The sequence below is a fragment of the Macaca fascicularis genome, chromosome 3 (genome assembly GCF_037993035.2).
Source record: "Macaca fascicularis isolate 582-1 chromosome 3, T2T-MFA8v1.1".
Taxonomy (NCBI): domain Eukaryota; kingdom Metazoa; phylum Chordata; class Mammalia; order Primates; family Cercopithecidae; genus Macaca; species Macaca fascicularis.
In genome coordinates, this window is record NC_088377.1 from 58971623 (window position 1) to 58999420 (window position 27798).

General features: G+C 44.9%; 1 protein-coding gene across 12 annotated transcripts in view; it reads right to left on the reverse strand.

The window, feature by feature from the left end:
* The window catches only part of CALN1 (calneuron 1), a 664605-nt gene that overhangs the window by 465630 nt on the left and 171177 nt on the right, over window positions 1-27798 (reverse strand). The window lies entirely within an intron of this gene.

Here is a 27798-nt window from a genome sequence, read left to right on the forward strand (position 1 = left end):
CAGCTGCCCATACACAGCTCATGAAACCATCATCGCAAGACCACCAGGAAGCCAGGGAAGCATTTCCACCCTCCTGTGTCGGGTCAAGAAATCAAGGCTCAAGGAAGTCAAGAGATTTGCCCAAGATCACATGGTTAATGGCTGGTGGAGGCAGGACTAGCCCAGGCAAGAAGGCACACTTTTCCCCCAGATCTATCCACAGGATCTTCAACAAGAAATAGACCTTCAGCAGGGCACAGTGGCTCATGCCTGTAATCCCAGCACTTTGGGAGGCTGAGGCAGATCACTTGAGGTCAGGAGTTTGAGACCAGCCTTGCCAACATGGCAAAACCCTGTCTCTACAAAAAAATACAAAAATTAGCTGGGTGTGGTGGTGGGTGCCTGTAATTCCAATTACTTGGGAGGCTGAGGCAGGCAGATCACTTGAGGTCAGGAGTTTGAGACCAGCCTTGCCAATGTGGCTAAACCCTGTCTCTACAAAAAATACAAAAATTAGCTGGGTGGAGTGGCAGGCTACTGTAATCCCAGCTACTCAGGAGGCTGAGGCAGGCAGATCACTTGAGGTCAGGAGATCGAGACCAGCCTTGCCAACATGGCAAAACGCTGTCTCTACAAAAAATACAAAAATTAGCTGGGTGTGGTGGCAGGCATCTGTAATCCCAGCTACTTGGGAGGCTGAGGCAGGAGAATCACTTGAACCCGGGAGGTGGAGGTTGCAGTGAGCTGAGATCACACCACTGCACTCCTGCCTGGGTGACAGAGTGAGACCCTGTCTTAAAACAAACCAAAAAAAAAAGAAAAACAGACCCTCAGTGAACCATGCTGATCCTGCTATAACCTCTCCTTTAACTCAAATGGGCTTTTTCATAATTCCACAATTCCCTGCAGTCTTCATTCCAAATCTTTACTATCCGTCTTCACCCAACACCACTCTTTCTCAGACCGTCTCTCCCCAAACGTATTTGAAAAATTCGATCTTAATGCAGTGTTCATCTTTTCTTGCCACTGGCTCTTCCCCTTAAAAAATAAGCCTGGCATCCAAATAAGATGATTAGGAGAGGCTGAACTGTGAGAGGTTCAAACAAGGAGCCTGGAAATCAGACAGCCTGGGTGGGCCACCTGGCTTTGCCTTGCTAGCTGTGTGGCCTTGAGGCAGTAACAACCTCTCTGTGCCTCAGCATTCTCATCTGGAAATCAGAATAATGACAGCATAGGACCTGGCAGAGCAGTTGTGAATACTGAATGAGAGTGATGTCAGGCACATGAATAGCCTTGGCTCTTGTACACGTAACGTACTCTTAACCACTCGCATGTGGTACAGACTCATTTTGGGGGCCATCTGACATAGAGTTCAGATGTTTGTCCCCTCCAAATCGCATGTTGAAATGTGATCCCCCTGGATTAAGAAAATGCGGCACATATACACCATGGAATATATGCAGCCATAAAAAAGGATGAGTTTGTGTCCTTTGTAGGGACATGGATGCAGCTGGAAACCATCATTCTCAGCAAACTATCGCAAGAACAGAAAACCAAATACCGCATGCTCTCACCCATAGGTGGGAATTGAACAATGAGATCACTTGAGCACAGGAAGGGGAGCATCACACACCGGGGCCTATTGTGGGGAGTGGGGAGGGGGAGGGATAGCATTAGGAGATATACCTAATGTAAATGATGAGTTAATAGGTGCAGCACACCAACATGGCACATGTATATATATATATGTAACAAACCTGCACGTTGTGCACATGTACCCTAGAACTTAAAGTATAATTTAAAAAAAGAAAAGAAAAGAAAAGAAATGTGATCCCTGGTGTTGGAGGGTAGGTCTGGTGGGAAGTGTTTGGGTCATGGGGCGGATCCCTCATGAATGGTTTGGTGCCCTCCCAGCGGTAATGAGTGAGTTCTTGCTCTATTAGTTCACGTGGGAGCTGGTTGTTTAAAAGAGGCTGGCATCTTGCTTACTCTCCCTCTTGCGATGTGATGCCCACTCCCCTTTCTCTTCCCACCATGAGTAAAAGCTCCCTGAGGCCTCACCAGAAGTCAAGCAGATGCAGGTACCACACTCGTACAGCCTGCAGAACCGTGAGCCACATAAACCTCTTTTCTTTGTAAATTACCCAGTCTCAGGTATCCCTATATAGCAATGCAAAACGATCTCATACACTATCCTTTTCCATCCTCTATGAGGTTAAGGGCCTGGCTTTCCTTTATCCTTGGCTGTTGGGCAGGGTCTCTCCGGTCACCCCAGTGTTCCCCCTGCTCCATCCTACTAAAGACATAGAGACCAGACCAATCCTCTTGGAGCTAAGGCTGCATCATTTCAAGCTCAGAAATCTTCCAAGATCCCCCGGCTACCTCCCTACTACAGTCCCACCTTTTGACCTGGTCCCCTAAGTCCCCAGACCTAACCAGCCCTTCAATCCTGCTTCTGATGTGCCCACCTCTCACCTTCTACTCTGGTCAAAGCCCAACAGCCTCCAAGGCCCAGCACACACCAAATTTCCACATCACAGGATTTTTTTCATTCTGCCCTTTATTATACTATCTATCCCAATTGTTCTCTTCCTTCAGGGCCCATCTCAAGTGCCTCCCTCTGCTGGAAGGCTTGTCTGAGCAGTTACACCAGGACATTCTTTCTCTTTCCTCTGAACTACTTTTTTCCCCCTTTTTTCTAGAAACAGAGTGTTGCTCTGTTGCCCAGATCAGAGTGCAGTGGTGTGATCATAGCTCACTGCAGCCTCAACCTCCCTGGGCTTAAGCGATCCTCCCACCTCAGCCTTCCAAGTAGCTAAGACTATAGGTACACATCACCATGCCCAGCTCATTCTGTTTATTTTTTGTAGCGACAAGGCCTCACTCTGTTGTCCAGGCTAGTCTCAAACTTCTGAGCTCAAGCAATCCTCCTGCCTCAGCCTCCCAAAGTGCAAGGATTACAGGCCACCATGCCATAGCTTACTTTCTGTAGTGTTTATGGCATCTAATAGATTATGTGAATATGGGTGAGTTATGGTGATGGAAAGGTTCTATATATTAACTGTATCAACGTCAATATCCTAGTTGTAATATAGTACCATAGATTTGCAAGACATTACCACTGGGGGACACTGGACAAAGGGTATAGGCACCTTCCTGCATTATCTCTTACAATTGCATGTGATTCTACACACATTTCACGATTGGAAGTTTAATTTTAAAAATATAGATTAATAATTATTCATAATTAATTGATCAATAATTAAGGTTATTCAGCACCCAATTTTGTCACACAACACACAAGATATTTTAGTTATGTAAATCTTAATGCTTCCCCAAAGTCCAGACTCAGTTTTGTAATGGCCTATTCGGAATCTCCACCTGGATAGCTAATAAGTATTGGACTCAACACGTTCAATACTGAGTTCCTGGACTTTCTTTCTCCCCTCTCAGTTAATCTCACCTCTATTCTTCTAGTTGATTGAGCCAGCAATCTTGCTAGTCATCCCTCACTTCTCTCTTCCTCTTATACTCCACACCTACCCCATCAGCAAATCTTGGTAAGTCCACCTTTGAAACAGATCCAGAATCTGTCCAGGCATATTGACTCAGGCCTATATTCCCAGCACTTAGGGAGGCCAAGGCAGGCGGATCGCTTGAGCTCAGGAGTTTAAGACCAACCTGGGCAACATGTCAAGACCTCCTCTCTACTAAAAGTACAATAAAAAATTAGCCATGTGTGGTGGTGCATGCCTGTGGTCCCAGCTACTACTCAAGAGGCTGAAGTGGGAGGACTGCTTGAGCCTAGGGTGGGTGGAGGTTGCAGTGAGCTGTGATCACACCACTGCGCTCCAGCCTGGATGACAGAGCAAGACCTTGGCTCAAAAAAAAAAAAAAAAAAGAAAGAGAGAAAGAGGAAAGAAGGAGGGAGGAAGGGAGGAAGGGAAGGAGGGAGATCCAGAATCCCACTGATCCTTCCAACCTCCAGGGCCACCACCCTAGTCCCAGCCACCACTATATCTCATCTAGATTATTACAAAGCCTCCACGCTACTCCTACTCCTGTTCCTGCTTATTTTATTTTCTGTAATTCTTACAATATAATATACTATGCCTCCTGCCACAAGAGCAGAAGCTCTATGGGAGTTCTACTTTGCTTATTGCTGCACCCTGGAGCTTAAAACAGTGCCTGAAACACTGTAGGCACTCAATCAACATTTGTGAATGAATGAGCAAATCAATGAATATTATGCCTTCGGTATTTAAAAAACTTCACAAAGTTACTTATTATTATTGTCCCATTTTTACAAGTGGGGAAATTGAGGTTCAGAGAAAGTCAAGGCTCTGGAATGGATGAGAGCTGAAGTTCCCCTATTCTGAGACTGACATTCCATCCACCCTGTTCTACCTGGACTTAGTCTCTTGGCTGGGTCCTCACAGACTGGACCTGTGTCTGATTGATCATTTTGGTTTTCAGCATCTGGAGGTACTGCTTAGATATTGCAGAGATGCAATTAAAAACTTGAAGAATGAATGCAAATTTTTGATCATGTTATGAAAATGTACCAAATTCAGTTATGAGTTTATTTCTCATTTATTTATGACCTCTATGGAACTGGTGCCTTCATCCTTACAACTTTCTTCTGTGAGTCAAGGTGTGATTCTAAGATAACAATTCCCGTTTGTGTTAGTTTGTTTTAAGGACTGCTATAAAGACATACCTGAGACTGGGTAATTTGTAAAGGTGCTTTGACTCACAGTTCTGCATGGCTGAGGAGGCCTCAGGAAACTTACAATCACGGCTGAAGTTGAAAGGGAAACAAGTACATCTTACCATGGTGAAGCAGGAGAAGCAGAGCATGTGCAGGAGAAACTGTCATTTACAAAACCATCAGATCTCATGAGAACTCACTATCATAAGAACAGCATGGCGGAACCACCCCCATGATCCAGTCATCTCCCACCAGGTCTCTGCCTGGACATGCGGGGATTACAATTCAAGATGAGATTTGGGTGGAGATACAAAGCCAAACCATATCCCCTCTTTTTTTTTCAGACAAAGTCTCACTCTGTTGCCCAGGCTGGAGTGCAGTAGCGCGATCTCAGTTCACTGCAACCTCCGCCTCCCAGGTTCAAGTGATTCTCCTGCCTATGCCTCCAGAGTAGCTGGGAGTACAGCGGTTCGCCACCACGCCTGGCTAATTTTTATATTTTTAATAGAGATGGGGTTTCACCATGTTGGCTAGGCTGGCCTCGAACTCCTGGCCTCAAGTGATCTGCCCGCCTCAGCCTCCCAAAGTGCTGAGATTACAGGCATGAGCAACTGTGCCCAGCCTCATATCCCCATTTTACTGGGAGGCAAACTGAGGCTCCATTTCTGCTCTTCTTGGTGGCTCTGACCATTGGGTAGCACTACCTGTCAGCAAACTAGACCAACTACTGTACAGAATACACAAGAACCTTTCTCAGTGCTGTGCTGTCTTTCTTGTGCAGTGCCCTATAGAATCTTGTGATGAAGTCTGTCCCATTGGATTTCCTTAGGCTGGCAATGAACAATCTTATAGCTGCCTTCTCTACAGATGCCCTGGTTTTGTTGCACAGAATTTGCTCAGGACTGCATCGAATTTGGGGAGAATGCAGAGAACATGATTGTTTGAGTGTACTTGATTTGTCTCTGCCTGGTAATTTGTTAAGGCCATGAAGGAACAACGTGATGCATGAGTCCCCTGCCTGGATCCATCGTCGGCTGTCCCCACTCATCAGCCTCCCAAGTGACTTGTAGCTATCTCAAGCACACACACAGAGCCACTGTCTCTACGAAGACAAATGTGTTTTACTGTGAGGGGGCAATGCTTTAGGGAAAAAAACACATTATAATCAAAAACAGTGATCAGAGGCTCAGAGGGTACTTCCTCGCTCTGTTTTGTTTGTTTGTTTTGTTTTTTTGCTGAGGGGACAGAATCTGTTTATGAGCTCTCAGTCATAACACGCAGCACAAGTGAACCTGAAGCCATTAGCACATACCTTGACGTCTTAGCTCACTTAAATAAATATTCTTTTTTTTTTTTTTTTTCCTGACACAAAGTCTTTCTTGCCCTGTCGCCCAGATTGGAGTGCAGTGGTGCCACCGTGGCTTACTGCAACCTCTGCCTCCCAGATTCAACCAATTCGCCTGCCTCAGCCTCCCAAGTAGCTGGGATTAAGGGCTTGCATCACCATGCCTGGCCAATTATTTATTTGTTTGTTTGTTTGTTTATTTATTGTATTTTTAGTAGAGATGGGGTTTCACCATGTTGGCCAGGCTGGTCTTGAACCCTTGACCTCGTGATCCACCCGCTTTGGCCTCCCAAAGTGCTGGAATTACAGGCATAAGCCACCATGCCTGGCCTTTCTTTACTTTTCTTTTTTTGAGAAGGAATCTCTCTCTGTCACCCAAGCTGGAGTGCAGTGGCACGATCTCAGCTCACTGCAACCTCTGCCTCCTGGGTTCAAGCGATTCTCATGCTTCAACTTCCCCAGTAGCTGGAGTTATGGGTGCCCACCACCACACCCTGCTAATTCTGTTTGTTTGTTTATATTTTTAGTAGAGACAGGGTTTCACCATGTTAGCAAGGCTGGTCTCGAACTCCTGATCTCATGATTCGCCTCAGCCTCCCAAAGTGCTGGGATTATAGGGGTAATCTACCACACCCAGACTTTTTTTCCTTTTTTTCTGAGCCTGTCACCCAGGCTTGGGTGCAGTGGCATGATCTCAGCTCACTGCAACCTCTGCTTCCTGGGTTCAAGCAATTCTCATACTTCAGCTTCCCAAGTAGCTGGGACTACAGGTGCCCCTACCACACTTGGCTAATATTTTTATATTTTTAGTAGAAACAGGGTTTTGCCATGTAGGCCAGGCTGGTCTCGAACTCCTGACCTCAAGTGACCCGCCAGCCTCAGCCTCAGCCTCCCAAAGTGCTGGGATTACAGGTGCGAGCTGCCATGCCCAGTCTAGTACACTTAAATAATTTTTTTTTTTTTTTTGAGACAAAGTCTCACTCTGTCACCCAGGCTGGAGTGCAGTCGTGCGATCTCGGCTCACTGCAACCTCCATCTCCCGGGTTCAAGCCATTCTCCTGCCTCACCTCCTGAGTAGCTGCGATTACAGATGCACGCCACCATGCCTGGCCAATTTTTGTATTTTTAGTAGAGACGGGGTTTCACCATGTTGGTCAGGCTGGTCTCAAACTCCTGACCTCATGATCCACCCGCCTCGGCCTCCCAAGGTGCTGGGATTACAAGCATGAGCCACCGCGCCTGGCCTAAATAAATATTCTTTAAGGAGAGATATACTGAAGTGATGGGCACTTTTTAAGATTTCACAACTTGTGGGGACATTATTAGTGTCCTGTTAGATGGCGGGTTTTGTTGCTCTTATCATTCAAGAAATTTCATCTCGAAGAATTCTTGCCTGGCATGACACAGTGGCTCACACCTATAATCCCAGCTCTTTAGGAGACCTATGTGGGAGGGTCGCTTGAGGTCAGGAGTCTGAGACAAGCCTGAGCAATAGAGTTAGACCTCATCTCTACAAAAAGTATTAAAAATTAGCCGGGCGAGGTGGTGGGTGCCTGTGGTCCCAGCTACTCGGGAGGCTGAGGCAGGAGAATGGTGTGAACCTGGGAGGCGGGGGTTACAGTGAGCTGGGATCGTGCCACTGCACTCCAGCCTGGGCAACAGAGTAAGACTCTGTCTCAAAAAAAAAAAAAAAGGCTGGGCGCGGTGGCTCAAGCCTGTAATCCCAGCACTTTGGGAGGCCGAGACGGGCGGATCACGAGGTCAGGAGATCGAGACCATCCTGGCTAACACGGTGAAACCCCGTCTCTACTAAAAAATACAAAAAACTAGCCGGGCGAGGTGGCGGGCGCCTGTAGTCCCAGCTACTCGGGAGGCTGAGGCAGGAGAATGGCGTAAACCCGGGAGGCGGAGCTTGCAGTGAGCCGAGATCGCACCACTGCACTCCAGCCTGGGTGACAGAGCCAGACTCCGTCTCAAAAAAAAAAAAAGGATCCATGTAACCAAAACCCACCTGTACCTGAAAAACTAATGAAATGAAATTTTTTTTAAAAAAACTTGCCCAAGAACACAGAGATCATAAACAATACATCCAGTATTTGACCCAAATTCAGTCTGATTTCACAATCCCTGGAATTTGCTCCTTCACCGGCAAGAAGGCAAGCTCCTTATCCACGGGGCAGCCCAAATTATATGCAGGCAATCTTTGATTTCCTGCAGTCTCTTTATGATTCCATTTAGCAGAGGAAACTGCAGCATATTTCTATGATACCCTGAAAAAGAGATTTGTGTGGCCAGGAGCCAGAGTGAGCTTCCTTTAAAATCGGAGACAGCTACTGGGTTTAGACCAGTTTCTTATTCAAACAAGTAGTTTGAAAGAGGAGAACTCCATCAATCAATAACCCAAGGCCACTGTCAATCAATAAACCAGAATAATTGAGCACAAATAGGTGACTTTTTGAACTCAACGTGTTCATCTTTCTGATAGGGGATTTTGGCTTTGAGAATACTATGGAAAACTAGGGGACTAAGCATGGCATGTTAAACACAGCCAAAAGATATGAAGAAGCCAGCCAGGTGCGGTGGCTCACGCCTATAATCGCAGCACTTTGAGAGGCTGAGGTTGGCAGATCACCCGAAGTGAGGAGTTCAAGACCAGCCTGGCCAACATGGTGAAACCCTGTCTCTACTAAAAATACAAAAATTAGCTGGGTGTGGTGGTGGGCGCCTATAATCCCAGCACTTTGGGAGGCTGAGACACGCAGATCACCCAAGGTCAGGAGTTCGAGACCAGCCTGGGCAATATGGCGAAACCCTGTCTCTACTAAAAATTTAAAAAAAAAAAAAAAATTAGCCAGGCACAGTGGCACACACCTATGAATAATTCCAGTTACTAGGGAGGCTGAGGCAGGAGAATTGCTTGAACCTGAGAGACGGAAGTTGCAGTGAGCTGAGATCACATCACTGCACTCCAGACTGGGCAACAGAGCGAAACTCCATTTCAATTTAAAATATATATACATCAAAAATAGATATGAAGAAGTTTAGCTGGAGAAGCAGTGACTCCCAGTTCTCCAGCCACCACTGACCAGCTTGTGATCAAGCATGATTAAGACTGCTGGGTCTTGGGGATGGGTCTTTGGCTGTCTTCCCATTATCATCACTTCAGTATAATGAAGACCCCAATATCTGTATATCTGGGATAAAGACTTTGAGTCCGAGAAATCAACATGCAAGAACCCACCGGACATCTCCAGTAAGATGACCTTCAGTTCTCATCACCATCCCACCCTCTCCAGACTCCCTGTCCCTGGTCTCAGTGGCTGTCACCACCTGCACCTCATTACCTAGTTAAGTGGCCACACACCTCACCCCCACATCCATATCTCATCAAGATGCATTACAGTAGAGACAATTTAACATGGTAGTTAGTTAAGAGCATGGGCTTTGGAGTCCGATTAAGCTGAGCGGAAATCTCACTCCCATGAGTTGTGTGACTCAGTATGTGTGACTCGGGCAACTGACTTAATCCCTTTCACATTAATTTCCCTCATCTGTATAATGGAGACACCAATGTCTCCCAGTTATTGCAAACATCAAATGGAATAACATAAACACAGCAAGGGTCTGTATTGTTAAATTCCCATGCCAACTTCTCCCCAACTCATTGCTCCTTCCTCAGTCTAAGCCCTTTCCTTTCTCCCCTAACTATGCAACAGGGCTTCTGGTTGTTGCCCCAGCCTCAAGGCCCACTTCTCTCAAATCCATTCTGCAAACCACAACCAATGCAACCTTTTAAAATGCAAAAAGGATCTCATCCGCAAGCATCAATATACCTTGTCCAGTCTTCCCACCAAAAGCAAAACAGTCCAGTGCTTTGGGAAGCCAAGGTGAAAGGACAGCTTGAAGCCTTGGGTTTGAGGCCAGCCTGGACAACATAGTGAGATCCCATCTCTACAAAAAATGTAAAAATTAGCCGAGTGTGATGGCACACACCTATAGTTCTAGAGGCCAGGAATTTGAGGCTGCAGTGAACTATGATTGCACCACTGCACTCCAGCCTGGGAGACAGAGCAAAACCCTGTCTCTGGAAAAAATAAAATAAATACAAAGCAAAACAGAGCAAAAGCCCTGTGTAGTGATAAGAATAAGAGAAGTCTAGTTCATGGAGTGTGGATTAGCAATTGATGTTTCCCTTTTTGTTGAACTCCTTTTACAAACTCCTTTTGTTGAACTCCATATGACAAAACTTACAGATCTGTCTTCGCTCCAGAAAAAAAAAAAATCATCACTACTCATAAACACACACAAGATTGTTAAGCTCCACAGGGGCACAGACCCCAGGTTAAAAACTTCAGACTTAAGCTGCTGGGCTGATCAACCACAGTCATGGAAGATTCAAAATTTGAAACAACATTTTTCTTAACTTGCATACTGGGGATCTTCAAAATCTGGCAAGAGGCTTCAGCAGCAGCTCAGGGCACTTTTCCCAGAAAGAGTGGCACCTCTGAAGGGATCTTAAAGGGGGTAGCATCAAACCACGATCAATCATGAACCGGAAACTCTCAGAAGTTTTACACCCCCAATAGGTGCTGGCTAAGCCATTGCACTTACTATCTGAGGAGCCCCCCACACAGGTGTAAAGAACACTTAAGTTCTCAGGTGTGTCTCCATAACACCCTGTTCCCCACTTCCCCCCCACCACAGCACCAGATGGCAGAGAAACCAAGCTCTCCAAAGTCCCCTACAAATTACGCAGGGGTACCAGACCAAAAATTGTATGATCTATCATCCCTACGGTGCTTCTAGGCTCAGAGATGTTAAATCGTCCCCCAGATAGTTGAGGTCTGCAACATACCCCGAGGCTCATTTCACTGGATGCGAGCAGAGTAACAGCAGCAAAGCCCACACCAACTGGCACCAGCTTAAAAATGATCAGTAGGCTGGGCGCAGTGGCTCACGCCTGTAATCCCAGCACTTTGAGAGGCCGAGGTGGGCAGATCACCTGAGGTCAGGAGTTCGAGACCAGCTTGGCCAACATGGTGAAACCCAACTCTACTAAAAATACAAAAATTCACCGGGCGTGGTGGCACGCACCTGTAATCTCAGCTACTCTGGAGGCTGAGGCAGGAGAATTGCTTGAACCTGGGAGGCAGATGTTGCAGCGAGCCGAGATCACGCGACTGCACTCCAGCCTGGGTGACAGAGCGAGACTCTGTTTCAAAAAACCAAAAACGAGAACAAAAACACAAAAAAACTAGCCGTACATGTGAGCATGTAAATGGTGGCACACTGCTGAGGCCAGCATCACCTGCAGTCCTGAAACCATTTATTTTAGCAACTTTTTTTTATTCTTAGGGTATCACTCTGTTGCCAAGGCTGGAGTACAGTGGCTGGAGTGCGATCATAGCTCACTACAGCCTCAACATCCTAGGCTCAAGCGATCCTTCTGCCTCAGCATCCCAAATAGCTGGGACTACAGGTATGCACATCACGCTTGGATAATTTTTTCAATAATTTTTTGTAGACATGGGATCTTCCTATGTTGCCCAGCAAGTCTCAAATTCCTGGGCTCAAGCAATCCTCCTGCCTCGGCCTCCAGAAGTGCCGGGATAAAGGCATGAGTCACCGCACCCAGGCTATTTTAGCAGCTTTACAGGAAACAACAATAACACAATACTTTTTTCACCATCACCATAAATCTTCAGTGTAACAAACAAACTCTTTCTTCCTTTTTTTTTTTTTTTTTTTTGAGAAGGAGTCTCACTCTGTTGCCCAGGCTGGAGTGCAGTGGCGCAATCTCGGCTCACTGCAAGCTCTGCCTCCTGGGTTCACACCATTCTCCTGCCTCAGCCTCCCGAGTAGCTGGGACTACAGGCGCCCACCACCACGCCCGGCTAATTTTTTGTATTTTTAGTAGAGACGGGGTTTCACCGTGTTAGCCAGGATGGTCTCCATCTCCTGACCTCGTGATCCACCCGTCTCGGCCTCCCAAAGTGCTGAGATTACAGGCGTGAGCCACCGAGCCCAGCCACAAACTCTTAATATTGAAGTTGATGAGTAGAGTTTGGAAGCACCATTGAAACAAAAATGGCCTTGTATTTTAACCAGATGAGGTTAGGGAAACCGCAAGAGGAGTGAGAATAGTCAGGGAAAAGGAACACTCCTGAATATAGCGATGCTAACATCCATCACCAGCAAGATGGATGGTTGGGCTCTTCCATTTCAGAAAGCTTCGCTCTTCAAACACCACCTCCTGCTTTAGAGAGGAAGGCAGAGAAATATTTCCGTGTGTTGAACTCAAAGAGCCTCCAGTGTCCCCTTCCATAGAGGAGTGAGTGCTGGTCAACCAGCCTTGATTTCAGCCTCCCCATCTCCCATCACCACCGCAGCTCCAACCCAGGGAATAAGTATTGCGGGACACATCCATTAACTTTAAAAGGAGATCTATGGACACATTCCCTCCTGATCCTTGGAAGCCTCACACGGAGGATTTGGAAGGCCTGGATTTGCAGCCATCTGCACTGTTTCCCACGTCAAAACCCAGGTCTTAGAGGATCCTTGGCCTTTTTTGTTTCTTTTTTCTTTTTAGATTCAGGGGGTAACCTGTGCAGGTTAGTTACATGGATATATTGCATGATGCTGAGGTTTGGGCTTTGATGGAACCCATCACCCAAATAGTTAACCTAGTACTATTCAAATAGGTAGTTTTTCAATGCGCCCTTTTCCTCTCTCCTCTGTTTTGAAGTCCCCGGCATCTATTGTTTCCATTATTATGTCCACGTGTACCCAATGTTTATGTCTCACTTACAAGTGAAAACACGGAGTATTGGTTTTCTGTTTCTGCATTAATTCGCTTAGGATAATGGCCTCCAGCAGCATCCATGTTGCTGCAAAGGACATGATTTTACTCTTTTTTATGGCTGCATAGTATTCCATATGTAGTATATGTACTACATATATGTATATGTACTACATTTTCTTTAAGAGGATCCTGGTTCTATCCCTCAGGAGAATTCAAGGTTTGGAAACTATTATTGGTTCCTCTTCCCTCTCCTCTCACTGGCAATTTAGTCTCTCACCTCCAAACCAGTGAGGACAGCCATTGGGATACAAAGTGCTGAAGTCGAGATGGGGGAGTAGGAAAGGTATCCTTGTGCGCTTAGAGCTAAGACACAAAGAATCACAATGGGTTGACCAGATTCTTCCATTTATTGACAGGCCTCTCCAGTTAGAGGCATTCACATTGTGAAGTGGGCCTGTCCTGGCAGAACAATTGGCACTGGACCCTGTCCAGTGTTTTGCTTCTCCTCTAAAGAGCTACTACTTGTCCCAGTGTTGGGATGGTGGTCCTTTGCCTGGGTTTGTTCCATCAAAATAATAAGCATCATCATAACAATAACAACAATTTACTATTCCTGCTATTGTTCCCATACGGTGTGTATTTGGCATGCAGTACGTGCCCAATAGATAGGAACAATAGTAGGAATAGTAATTCCTCACTTTGCATGTATTACCTCTTATTATCCCTATAAAGTATATACTATTATCCACATGGTACAGGTGAGAAAATCAAAACTTGTGGGGTGGTGAAGTAGGTCAAATGCCATGCATCTTCAACCATGCTTTTAATTTATTTTTTTTATTTTTTTTATTTTTTTTTTAAGCAGGGACTCACTCTTTCATCCAGGCTAGAGTTCAATGACATGATCAGGGTTCTCTGCAGCCTCAAATTCCTGGGCTCTCACAATCCTTCTCCCTCAGCTTCCTGAGTAACTGGGACTATAGGTACCCACCACCATACCTGGGTAACTTTTTAACTTTTTGTACAGGCTGGTTGCCCAGCCTGTGCTATGTTGCCCACTATATTGCCCAGGCTGGTCTTGAACTCCCGGCCTCAAACAATCCTCCCTCCTCCGCCTCCCACAGTGTTGGGATTACAGGCGCCAGCCACCACGCCCAGCCTAATGAGCTCATTTTTTGACAAAGTTCTCTTATCAGAGGAACTAGTGTTCATTTATTCAACAAGTATTTTTGAGCAGTCACTACATGCCTATCATTTCACTATGTTTGTTCCCAGGGATGAACGTGATATATTTAGGCACTGCCTTAAGGATGAAACAAATTCTCCCCAAATTAATGTCGTCCTGCAGGCTTCAAGGGTCTAGGCCATCCAGCCTTCCCTGTTCACTCCCCTTTTACCTTGCTGAACTGCTTTGCATAAATATTAAGTGAAATTGATGGGAGGCCATTGGTTTGGACTGAGCTCCTGCACACAGCCCAATAAACCAAACCAAACCAAAATGGAGTTCCTCGTGCTAAAAGTTCCACACGACCAAGCCAAAACTAAGTGGTTTATATGACCTTCAGAGAAGTCAGGAGACTGAGAGCTGGTAGCCAAATCCCTAAGCAAGCCGTTTTAGCCAGCATGAGAAGGAAGTCCCTCTGCTCTAACCTTTACAAGGAAAGTCACTCTGAAACAATCAATCTGCTTTTTTTGTTTTCTGGTTCTGCTTTCCTCAGCCCTTTTCTGTCTATAAAACCAAACTTCTCTGCTCAGCTCATAAGAACACTCACTTTATAGAATGAAGTGTTGCCCAATTCCAGAATTGCATATAAAAACCAGTTAAGATCTTTGAACAAAATATATCTTCAAAAAAGGAAAAACCTCCAACGCTTTAAAATTACAGATCTGTCTGTAGATCCTAATCTGCTACAACACTTCCTCCTCAAAAAGAATAAGCAGGATAATCTTTTTTTTTTTTTTTTTTTTTTTTTTTTTTTTGAGACAGGGTCTCACTCTGTTGCCCTGGCTGGAGTGCAGTGGCGCAATCATAGCTCGCTGCAGTCTGGAACCTGGAACTCTTGGGCTCAAGCAATTCTCCGGTCTCAGCCTCCTGAGTATCCAGGACCATAGGCATGCACCACCACACCTGGCTAATTTTTTTGTTGTTGTTGTTATTAACAGCTTTTAAGTTTAGGGGTACACATGCAGGTTTGTTCCATAGGTAAACTTGTGTCATAGGGGTTTGCTGTACAGATTATTTTGTCACCCAGGTATTAAGCCTACTACTCATTAGTTATTTTTTCCTGATCCTCTCCCTCCTCCTACCTGCCCTACACCATCTGACAGGCCCCAGTGTGTGCTGTTCCCCTCTATGTGACCATGTGTTCTCATCATTTAGCTCCGGATTACAAGTGAGAACATGCAGCATTTGGTTTCCTGTTCCTGCGTTAGTTTGCTAAGGATAACAGCCTTCAGCTCCATCCATGTAACTACTGGCTAATTTTTGTGGTATTTGTAGAGACAGGGTTTGTCATGTTGCCCGGGTTAGTCTCGAACTCCTGGCCTCAAGTTATCCTCCTGCCTCACCTCCCAAAGTGCTAGGATTACAGGCATGAGCCACCATGCCCAAGCTAAACCAGGAAGTGTTTGAGTCATTTGTTATACAGTAATATGGCAATACAGACCTGGATGTAAATTCCACACTCTTCCTGCTTAAGAAGTAAATATTAATGACCATGTTGATAGAGCAAATTTGTATTTTAAATGGGTGTGTCCTAACTCATCACCTGCAATGAGTGGAGCAAAATTTAGATGCCCTGGATGCCACTGTGAAGAGAGAAGACCAGTGAGTCACTGCTGCTAGGACATGTTGCTAATATCACATTCTTGAGTAGTCACAGGGAACAGCTGAACCTGCTGCTGGCCAATTACTGCAAGGAGAAACAGCTCAGTGTCAGTGAAGCCAACGTCGGAAAGATGGGTTTTGGCAAACTCCCTTCAGCATCCAGATGGATAATGTTGAACAACTCTACTCAACAGGTTAACTCATTTAGTTATCTGGGGAAGCATGATGGGGCTTAATTACCTTACTAGATCTATTATGATGCATTTCTGTTGAGAGTGAAAGATTCCCCAGGAACAAGATAAAGGTGATTTTATGATTGAGATAAACACTTGGTTACTCCTGTTCCTCAACTAGCTCAAGTCAAGGTTATGCTTTAAGATGCAGCAAGTTCTTTTGCATAACAAGATACCACCCTCTGCTTGCTATCTCATGCAGGGTTCCTAGAAATAAGAACCCAGGAAACATTTTCTAAAGCTAGTATTTAGATCACCTGTTGGGAAGGCTTTCTAAACTACAATGGCTGGGCACAGTGGTTCATACCTGTAATCCCAGCGTTTTGGGAGGCCAAGGAGGGAGGATCATTTGAGCCTAGGAGTTCCAGACCAGCCTGGGAAACACAGTGAGACCCTATATCTCCAAAAATAAAAAACAAAACAGAATTAGCCAGGTGTAGTGGCACGCACCTCTGCTCCCAGCTACTTGAGAGGCTGCAGTGGGAGGATCACTTGAAACTGAGAGGTTAAAGCTGCAGTGAGCAGTGATGGCACCAGTGCAGTCCAGCCTGGACAACAGACTAAGATCCTATCTCAGAAAAAAAAAAAAAAAAAAAGCCACACACACACAAAACTAAACTACAATGCACCCCTATCTCCTTGCATCTAGAAAGTCTAGTATGAGCACCTCTTTCCTCATTGAGAATCGCCACCATGATAGGTTACTATCACTAGAAGAAATATGTATTGAAAAAGTCCACAGAAATTTGATAGTGAGATAAGGTTGAAAGCCACCAATGTGTCTGAAATAATATAAAATACCTGTATATTAGATAATCTGAATATGCGGCAAAGAGTTCCTGTTTAAAATATAATTGAGAAAACCATTCTTCCAATAGACACTTTAAGGCCATCATTGGAATCAGGTAACTGGTGTTTAACTTTTTGCCTGAACCAATTGGAAGTTTGCAGCTAATGTCATGCACATTCCGAGCCAATGTGTTTCTTTAAGGGGCTGCCATATTTTTTTTTCTTTCTCCTTGTGTGTGGATTTCTACTTTCTATTTCTATTCTGACAGCCTTTGCAGTTGTGTTTTTCTTTTATCTTATGATGTCTCGATCGCTTTTGGAAACAGGCAGAATATAAATTACAAATTAACAGCACGAAGCTGGCGGGGAAGGTAGGTGCTCGGGTTTCTTTCTTGGTCACAGCTATCAAAATGCATTTTCAGAACAACATGCGGGAAACTACTAGAAGACTTAGCAAGTGTCCCTTTAAGGAATGGGCCCTTGGAAGCAGCTACCCTCAGAGAAATCCCTGCTCTCCCCTGCTAACAAAGCCTCACAACTCTCCACAGAAGATTTTTCTCTCGAGGCTCAAAGGCAGGTCAAGCCTCCAGGAGGAAGGTACCCAGGTAGATAAAAGATGTAAGTTGTAAAGCTAATTCCCAGCTCAGGGCAGAGCTCTATATCTGACACTCCCCCTCTTATTGGGATGATGATGTGGTTCATGCATTGCGTAGGTTTTAGGCTTCCTCTGGAGGAGAGAACTTTGAGCCATCAGATAAGAGTTGCGAGCTTCTCTTCTTGTAACAGGAATGTTTCTGCCTCCTTCAAACCCCCTCTTAGAAAGCCTGTAGAGAGAAGTGTCTCCAAAAAAGGCAAGTTGAGTTTGCCTCTGGGATCCTGAAATCAACCGGCAAAAGCAGGGGAGAAAACAGTAGGGGATGGGGGGACCTTCATTACAAGAAAACGTAGGATGGACCAGATGGGTGGCGGGTGGAGAGGGCCCTCCAGAGCTTACTGCACAGAAACCAGCCCCCCTCCTGGCATAAAATCATGCTCATGGCCAGCCTTTCCTGGGCTGCAGGGCACCTCCCCTCTCAGTAAGGAGCACTCTGGGCTCACACAGAACTTTAAAAATATCTCTCCACCCACTGAAATTTGATTAATCAGCCAAGTGCTCACCCATGTGTCACAGTGGTGGCAGAGATGCATGTGATGGTGATGTGACGGGTACAAGGGAAGCACACAGGGTCTCATCTCACAGGGAGCAGGATTCAGTACATAAAAATGAATGGCTCTTAGGTTCAACAGATGCTGGTTATGTGACCTTGGACAAGGTTATTTAACTTCTGGATTTTTCACATTTGCAAAAATGTAGTTAATAACAGTACCTGGGCCGGGTGTGTTGGCTCACATCTGTAATCCCAGCACTTTGGCAGGCTGAGGAAGGAGGATTGGTCGAGGCCAGGAGTTTGAGATCAGCCTGGGCAACACAGCAAGACCTTGTCTTTGCTAAAAATTTAAAAATTAGCTAGGCGTGGTGTTGTGCACCTGTAGTCTCAGCTACTCAGGAGGCTGAGAGGGGAGGCTTGCTTGAGCCCAGAAGTTTGAGGCTGCAGTGAGCTATGATCATGCCACTGCACTCCAGCCTGGGCAACAGAATGACAGCCTGTCTTTAAAATTTTAAAAATAAATAAATACAAATTACAATAATAGTACATGCATAATAAGATGATTGAAAGGGTTAAATGAGTTAATGCACATAAAGCACTTTGAACAATGCCTAGCACATAGCAAGCACTCAATAAGCTTTAAATATGATTATTATGATGATGACAACAGTGACAATATTGAAACTAAAAAGTTGAATGAATAGGTAGGGATTTCCCAGGCAGACAAAGAATATGTCTGGCCCAAGCAGCTTAAACAAAAGCGGAGGAGGAGGGAGCCCAAGGTAGCAGGGGACCGTGTGGAGGGTAAGCAGGGAGTTGAAGCAGACCAAAAAAAGAAGGGATTCAGCCACACAGGACTTCATGCACTTTGTCACCAAGTCTAGATACCGGTAACATGGCTGTAGGCTGTGGAGAGCTATTTAAGAATGATAAGCAGAAGCAAAATGTTAAAAGGTAAAGTGCTATAATGGTTGACAATTTTAACTAATTCAGATGAACAAAATAAAATTAAATTAATTGTAACAGGCTGAGCATGGTGGCTCATGCCTATAATCCCAACACTTTGGGAGGACAAGGCAGGCAGATCCCTTGAGCCCAGGAGTTCAAGACCAGCATGGGCAACATGGCAAACCCTGTCTCTACAAAAAATACAAAAATTATTCAGGCATGGTGATGTGCACCTGTAGTCCCAGCTACTCAGGAGGCTGAGGCAGGAGAATCACTTGAGCCCAGAAGGAGGAGGATAAAGTAAGCTGGAGCTGTACTCCAGCCTGGGCAACAGAGGGAGACCCTGCCTCACACACACATACACACACACGCACGCGCGCACAAAACTGTAACAGACTTCTGGGTATGACAAAGAAACGTGCGCAAGAATAACCCTCCCACCATGTGCCATAAGCCAGGCACAATAAAACTGAACCAAGTATATGAGGCAACTGTTTCAGGCAAATAACAACAGGCAGCACAAGATTACAATTGCAAGGAGAAGGGAAATTCACATGGTGAGCCCTATGCTTACCCTGGCTCTCTGCCTGGGGACAATTTCCCAACCGTAATTCATGTAGTAGCTGCAGGAACTAGAATCTGCAGGGTAGGACAGCAGAGAGAAGAACACTATGCAAAGAATGAACATCAGAAGCCCGTGTGTGGGTTCCCCATGAACATTTGGTTGAAACCTATGTTATCCAGATGCAAGGTGAGATTAAATAAGACTTACCAGGAAGCAGCTGCTATGAGGTAGAAAACAAACACTATAACTGAAGCAGCAGATAGTGGAAAAACCTCATTAGTACTGCAGGCATCCAGCTAAGACACTAGAAAGACCACCTCTTAAGAGATGGTTAGTTTCCACTGATTTGCCCTAACAGAGCATAAAAATAAATCTACACAAGTTCAACGTGGTCAGCCAGTAATTGAATTACCTACTACAACAAAAATTAGTACTCTTCAGAGAAAGATAACAGAACATGTAGTCACTCTAATATAGGATTCACAATGTTCAGTGTATAGTCAAATATTCACAGGCATGCAAAGAAACAAGAAAATCTGACCACAGTATTTTTAAAAAGTCCATAAAAACCAATCCCAGGATGGCCTAGAGCCTTGGTGTTGGATTTAGCACACAGAACTTTAAAGAGCTACTATAAACATAGGAAAGTATATTCAAAGAATTAAAGAAAACTATTGTTTTAATGATTAAACAGATGGGGTATCTCACCAAAGAAATGGAAACTGTAAAAAAGAACCAAATAAAAATTCCAGATTTGAAAAAAAATTGTGTGTGTTTCCATGTGTGTGTGTGTGTGTGTGTGTGTGTGTCTGTGTGTGTGTTGAGAGAGAGAAAAAAAAAAAAAAACTAAATGCTGAAAAATGTTAAAAAGTAAGCCAGGCACAATGCTTCATGCCTACAATCCCAACTACTTGGGAGGCTGAGGCAGGAGGATCACTTGAGCCCAGGAGATCAAGACTGCAGTGAGCTTTGATGGCACCACTGAACTCACCAGGGTGACAATGCGAGACCCTGCCTGAAAAACCTAAATAAATAAATTCTAAAAAATAATAAATAAGTGAAGGATATACAAATACTCACTGTACTTTCCAAAAACCTCTGTGGATTTGAATTTTTTAAAACTAAAGAGATATTAAAAAAATATATATATGTATATATATACAAAAAAAGAAGATAAAAGTTATAAGCCAAGGCTGGGTGTGGTGGCTCATGCCTATAATCCCAGCACTTTGGGAGAATGAGGTGGGAGGATTACATTAGCCCTGGAGTTCAAGACCAGCCTGGGCAACATAGTGAGACCCCATCTCTAAAAAAAAATTTTTTTTTAATTTAGCAGGTGTGGTGACCCACACCTGTAGTCCCATCTATTTGGGAGGCTGAGGCAGGAGGATCGCTTGAGATCAGGAGGTCGATGCTACAGTGAGCCATGTTTGTGCCTCTGCACGCCAGCCTGGGCAACAGAGCAAGACACTGTCTTATAAAACAAACAAAACAAGAAGTTCTAAGCCAAGGAACAACCTAACTAGGTGTGCATTTGAGTAGCATCCCTCCAACGATATCGAACTGAACTGACATGTAGGTGGATCACAGATGAAACCCAACAAGATCAGTTCTAGTGAATGCTGTTGTCTAGGAAGTGGAAACCTGACCTGAGGCAATACCAGTGTGATCAGAGAGGAAGGAAGAGTTATACAATATGTAGAGAGGTCAAGATATGTGGGGCTCACAATTGTATGTAAGGACCAAGAGATAACAAAGATGATTCCCAGATGACTGCTGTGGCTGACTGGCAATATAATTTCCTGGGAAAAATCCCAGACAAGGGGCAGTTTTCAAGAATAAAGAAAATCCATTTTGGCTTTAGATATTTGGAGTTTAAGGGACTTGTGAGACACCTGCACAGGACTACAGGTACTAGGTCTAAAATCCAAGAGAGAAGCAGGACTGGAGATAATAGATCTTGAGGTCATCAGCATGTAGATGCCCAGGCAGACGGCAACAAAAACCAACCCCAGGAGACAAGAGTGTGCCTCATATTTCTTTAATCTTTTTTAAAAATTTCAAATCTATAGAGGTTTAGGAATGCATGGCAAATATCTGTTTTCCATTCTTTTTTTAAAAAATTATTTTTGTTTTCTTTTTTCTGAGGGAGTGCAGTAGCACGATCATAGCTCACTACAGCCTTACTTCCTTGGCTCAAGCAATCCTCCCTCCTCGACCTCGTGAGTAGTTAGGATTATAAGCATGAGCCACTGTGCCTGCCTTTTTAAAAAAAAAAAAAAAAAAAACCTTTTTCAGCAGGCAGGGGATGAGCGGTACACAATGAATGCGGAGATGACAAATACGTAGAAACAAGGAAGGAGGGGATCTAGGTAATGACATGAGTACCAAGGCAGTGATGGACTGCAAAAACAAAGGTGTGAACAACAGTGCCAGAGGCTGAAGAAAGTCCTGAATAAACATTAAAAGTCATCTAGACCAGTCATGGTGGTTCACGCCTATAATCCCAGCACTTTGGAGGCTGAAGTAGGCAGATAACCTGAGGTCAGGAATTCAAAACTAGCCTGGCCAACATGGTGAAACCCCGTTTCTACTAAAAATACAAAATTTAGCTGGGCATGATGGCAGGCGCCTGTAACCCCAGCTACTTGGGAGGCTGAGGCAGAAGAATCGCTTGAACCCAGGAGGCAGAGGTTGCAGTGAGCTGAGATCATGCCACTGCACTCCACCCTGGGTGACACAGCGAGATTCTGTCAAAAATTTTTTTTTTAAAAAGTCATCTAGAGGAGGCAAATAGGGGCTCCTAGAGAAAACTGAGCTGCAGGAGAGCAGTGACTCTGGAATAGTCGAAGTGACACTGGTCAACTACTAAAATGGAACCCCAGGTTCCAAGGATGGCAGTCTGGTATGTCTGTTCCCATACTCAAATGAAAATACCCCCTACAATACGCAGAAGAGTGTATCAGTATAAATATTAAGTTTGAGGCCAGCTGTGTTGGCTCATGCCTGTAATTTCAGCACTTTGGGAGGCCGAGGCAAGTGGACCACCTGAGGTCAGAAGTTCGAGACCAGCCTGGCCAACATGGCAAAACTCCATCTCTACTAAAAATACAATAATTAGCTGGGTGTGGTGGTGCACGCCTGTAGTACCAGCTACTTGGGAGGCTAGAGTCAGAGAATCGCTTGAACCCAGGAGGTGGAGGTTGCAGTGAGCCAAGAGCACACCACTGCACTCCAACCTGGGCGACAGAGCCAGACTCTGTCTCAAGAAAAAGAGAAAAAAAGAAGGAAGGAAGGAGGAATGGAGGAAAGGGAGAGGGTGGGGGGGAGAGAGAGAGAGAGAAAGAGAGAGAGAGAAAGAAAGAGAAATATTAATTTTGAGACATGCACACATGTGAGAGGCTGAGAATTTTTGCTAATTGCCCCACCAATGAAATTGGAGAGACACCATTTCCACCCACACTTGGAACTACAGTGGCACATAAGGAAGGAAGACTGACTCACCACAATACATTGACAGCAAATCATGCAGTCACTCCCTACTTCACAGCAGCTGTTTTCCATGGGAGTCTATTCCTCAACCCAAGCCCACTTCAGCAGCACCCTTTTTTAAGCTCATTTCGGGAACACAACTTAACTGCAGCCATGGGTTGGTATGTCGCATCCTGGGTTATCTATACAGCACAGGTGAAAGCCAAAATATTCCTAGGATGACTGAATGTACAAGAGTAGTTTGGAGAGAAGGAGAGAAGGAGAGGGGAAGAACAAACAACAGAGATGGGGAATTCTGTAGCATAGGGAGCAAAGACAGCAGGAAAGACCATTGAGACCCCCGCCTCTGCCCAGAGCCATGGGCTACATGAATGTCTTCTGGAAACTGGAGACGGCATGCATATCAATCTCTCACCAGACTAAGGATAAAAAGGGGAGGCCAGGCGCAGTGGCTCACACCTGTAATCCCAGCACTTTGGGAGGCCAAGGCAGGTGGATCACGAGGTCAGGAGTTCGAGACCAGCCTGACTAACATGGTGAAACCCCATCTCTACTAAAAAATACAAAAATTAGCTGGGCGTGGTGGCACGCACCTGTAATCCCAGCTACTCAGGAGGCTGAGGCAGGAGAATCGCTTGAACCCAGGAGGCGGAGGTTGCAGTGAACCAAGATTGCACCATCGCACTCCAGCCTGGGCGACAGAGCGAGACTCCGTTTCAAAAAAAAAAAAGGCGGGGTGGGGGTGGGGAATATTATCTCAGGTTTGGGATAAAGTGAAGAAGGCAAGATTCTTTTTTTTTTTTTTTCCCCCTAGAGACAGGGTCTTTCTTTGTCACCAAGGCTCAAGTGCAAGTGCAGTGGTACAATCATAGCCCACAGTAGCCTCAAACTCCTGGGCTCAGGCAATCCTCAGCCTCCCAAGTGGCAGGGACTATAGGCATGCACCACCACATCCAGCTAATTTTTTGTAGAGACAGGGTCTCCCTATGTTGCCCAGGCTGGTCTCCAACTCCTGGCCTCACGTGATCTTCCTGCCTCAGCCTCCCAAAGTGCTGGGATTACAGGCATGAGCCACTGTGCCTGGCCAAAGCTAGACTCTTTATACACCTTGTTTACTGACAAATACTGAGCCTACAAAAAAAGTCATAGTGTTGAGTTACAAAACGCAATAGAAAAAAGCAATATAAATTATACACAAAAAAATTTCATGCAAAAGAAAGGTACTGTCATCTGGAAGACTTGGAGAAAAAGACTTTTATTATGAATATATATATAAATAATTTATGACCGGAAACAGAAGAGATTTTCACAAACTGGAAGATGGCTAATAGCTATTTCCTAATACAAACTGGAAACAACCCAAATGTCCATTGAGAATAAAATAGGAAAATAAATTAAGATATATTTATATACAATGGAAATTATATATTAAAGGAAACAGGTAAACTTCAGATAGAGGTGAATTTAGTTTAAGATTAAGATAGCATTACAAGGCCAAGCACAGAGGCTCCCAACTGTAATTCCAGCACTTTGGGAGGCCAAGGTGGGTGGATCACTTGAGGTCAGGAGTTCAATACCAGCCTGGCCAACCTGGTGAAACCCTGTCGCTACTAAAAATACAAAAATTAGTCAGGTGTGGCGGTACATGCCTGTAATCCCAGCTACTTGGGGGGCTGAGGCAGGAGAATAGCTTGAACCTGGGAGATGGAGGTTGCAGTGAGCAAAGATCGTGCCACTGCACTCCAGCTTGGGTGACAGAGTGAGACTCTGTTGTCTCAAAAAAAAAAAAAAAAAAGCATCATGAGATTATTCAATAAATAGCATTAAGAAAACTATTCAACAATCACACTGCATATATCTAATAGAATTCCTTATAATGCACTCTAAAAGTATAAGATGTTGCTAATAAATCTGGTATATGCATAAACTTCCTGGATAGATGTAAGCTCCTTGGAAAGAGGCAATGAATATTATGCTTATTTGATTTTCCTCTACTACCTAGAAGGCATTTCCTCCTCCACCTACTAAACATCCTTTTAACGAATGAATAAAAATGGATGAATGAATGAATGACTCTCCATCAATCCACCTTCAGTGAGTTTGGTTGGGTGATTCCCAACTTTGATCATTTTGATTCAGCTTTGCATGTTTCCCTCCTGAGCTTTGTTTAAAGAGAAGAAATAGAAACTTTCCAGAAGGGAACTGCAGTTGAAAATGACCTGCATGGCAAGTGGTCCTTTTCATGCCTGTTTTCAGAGGATAACCATTCATGAAGTGCATGCCTTTGGCCCTTACACTGGAGGAAAGGGATTTTCCATCATTGGTGATAAACACGAACAGGTGGGGAAAGTGTAGCCATTCACAAGCAGAAGGCTGCAGTGACTACAGGGTGGAGAGGTAGAGAGCAGATAAGGATAGCACCCAACTAATGCCTATGCTCAAGGCGGCCAGACCACAAAGGATGCTGCGATGTTCATCAGTGTCCAACACATCAACCTCCCAGCGCAGCACCACCTGTCTTCTGAGGGTAAATGAGTGCCCCCAACCAGCAGAACTTTAGGGTCACCATGCCATGAAGCAGCCTGAGAGAACAGCAAGCAAACTGCCCTGGAAACTGACTTCCCCAAGACCAATCTATAGTCATCTGAATTGATTCAAGCCAGTTGGTTTCCAGACCCTGCGTGCCTGCTCTAAACTCCAAACACATCTGCACTGTACTGCCCAGAGCCCCGAGATACTTGTAATAAACCAGGAGCAGTCATAACTCAGTGTTCACCTTGGCAAAAACTAAATAAATAAGTGGAATGAATCTTCCGTCAGAAAATAAATGGCCCTTCCCCAGGTTGAGAGCCTGGATTACCCTCCTGAAGGACAAACACAGCATCTTCACCCAGCCAATCTCAGGCCTTTACAAAGCCCCCACTTCACTCAATAAAATACCCCAAGGTTGCCAATGCTCAGGCTGCCAGCCTGGGCTTGCAGGGTTCTTAGAATTACTCCTACTAATCTACATACTGAAAAAGTACATTTCAGTCCTTCTCAAGCTGCCTTTGCCTGATTAAAATAGCAAGTTTATATGCTTTTCTGTTTGGCCAAGAAAGTGGAGGGCAATTTCAGCAGGGCACCCAAGTAGGGAGAGGAGGATTGAAATCCAGCCAGCAGCCCTCTTGAAAAGCCATGCACCTCCACAGTGGCCCTGAACAGTTGCCTTAGCAGAGATTGAATTTAACAGTGAAAAAAAGCCATTGCGCTGAGAAGTCACAGAGAAATCATCTCCTAATCATTCATGGCAAAGTTGGGAAGCAGGAAGTGGGGAGAATATGGGAAGCCATGTTCCATATTCCAAAATCCAAATGGAGATTTCCAAACTCCATTTGGTTAGTGATTTTTAACCTCTTAAAGAATTCTCCAAAACATATAGATAGCGTTACCCAGTTCTCAGCCAGGGCCACTCAGTGGGTCCTGCATGCATGGGGGACTCCCAGTCCCTCCTGCTAACTGATGACTGAGCCTCAGGGATCTACTCAAATAAACACAAGCAAACATCCACCCCACATTAATGCACCACCTGCCCTAATATCCATTCACATTGAAGACTCCCATAGGTAGGAAAAGCCAGGGCCTCACTTCACCTCCCAAACACACCTCCTATGAGCTGAATGTTTGGGTCCCCCCAAAATGCATATGTGGAAACCTAATCAACAACGTGATGTCATTAAGAAATGAGGTCTTTCAGGAGGTGATTAGGAGGGAAAAGCCCTCATGAATGGGATTAGTGCCTGCTATGGTTTGAATGTCCCTTCCAAATCTCACATTGACATTTAATTGGCATTGACAGTGCTAAGAGGTGAGATGGTTAAGATGTGATTAGACTATGAAAGATCTGTCCTCATGAATGGATTAATGTCATTATCTCAGGGGGAAGTTCATTATCCAGAGCATGGATTATTATAAAAGTGAGTTTAGTCCTCTCTGGCTTTCTTGTTCTTACCCTCTCTAGCCTTTCTACCTTCTGTCACGGGATGAAACAGCATGAAGGCCCTCACAAGATACCGGTGCTATGCACTTGGACTTCCCAGTCTTCAGAACCATCAGCCAAATATACTTCTTTTCTGTATAAATTACCCAGAACGTACTATGTTGTTATAGCAACACAAAGCAGACTAAGACAGTGCCCTTATATACTCAAGGCCCAAAAGAACTTATTCACTCTCTCCACCATCTGAGGACATAGCAAGAAGGTGACATCTATGAATCAGAAAGTGGCCCTCCCCAGACATCAAATCTACTGGCACCTTGATCTTAGACTTCCAAGCCTCCCAAACTGCGAAAAATAAATTTCTGTTCTTTATGAGCCACCTAGTCTATGGTGTCTTGTTAAAGCAGCCTGAACAGACCAAGATACCACCCAAGGGCAACCTCAGCCTGATCTGCGGTTGCCTTTATGGGCTCACTCTGGAGGAGGTCAGAGCTCAATTTCCCACTTCTGTGTCCTATATCAGCATACCTTTTGCTCAACTGAAGACCAGAAGATGTAAGGGTCCCTGATCTCCTCTCAGACCACCAGTCTTTGTCCAGACCACACTAAGCAGCTGCTATCCCTAGGAATCTTGACTCTGCCCCCATCACTACACTTCTTCAAACATCCCCCAGACTCTCCTTGGACCCAGCCTACCAGGGCCACATCCTCTGCTGCCTCCCTCCTCATTTATGTAAATAAGCAAGCATTTAAATAAGCACACAAGCAAAATGATGACAGAAAGAGAAGCTATTCAATGGCCTCTCCCCTTCACCTCCCTCACCTCCTGCCTGTTGTGAAGCAAGTTTGGCTTCACTGCCTCAGAGTTAAATGTCCTCCACCTGCCTTCTGGGAGAAATGAGGCTCCCTAATGTGCACATACAAAGCACATTGATTTGAACCATTACACTTAAAAGCAAATATGTGGGCCATCTGGGGTA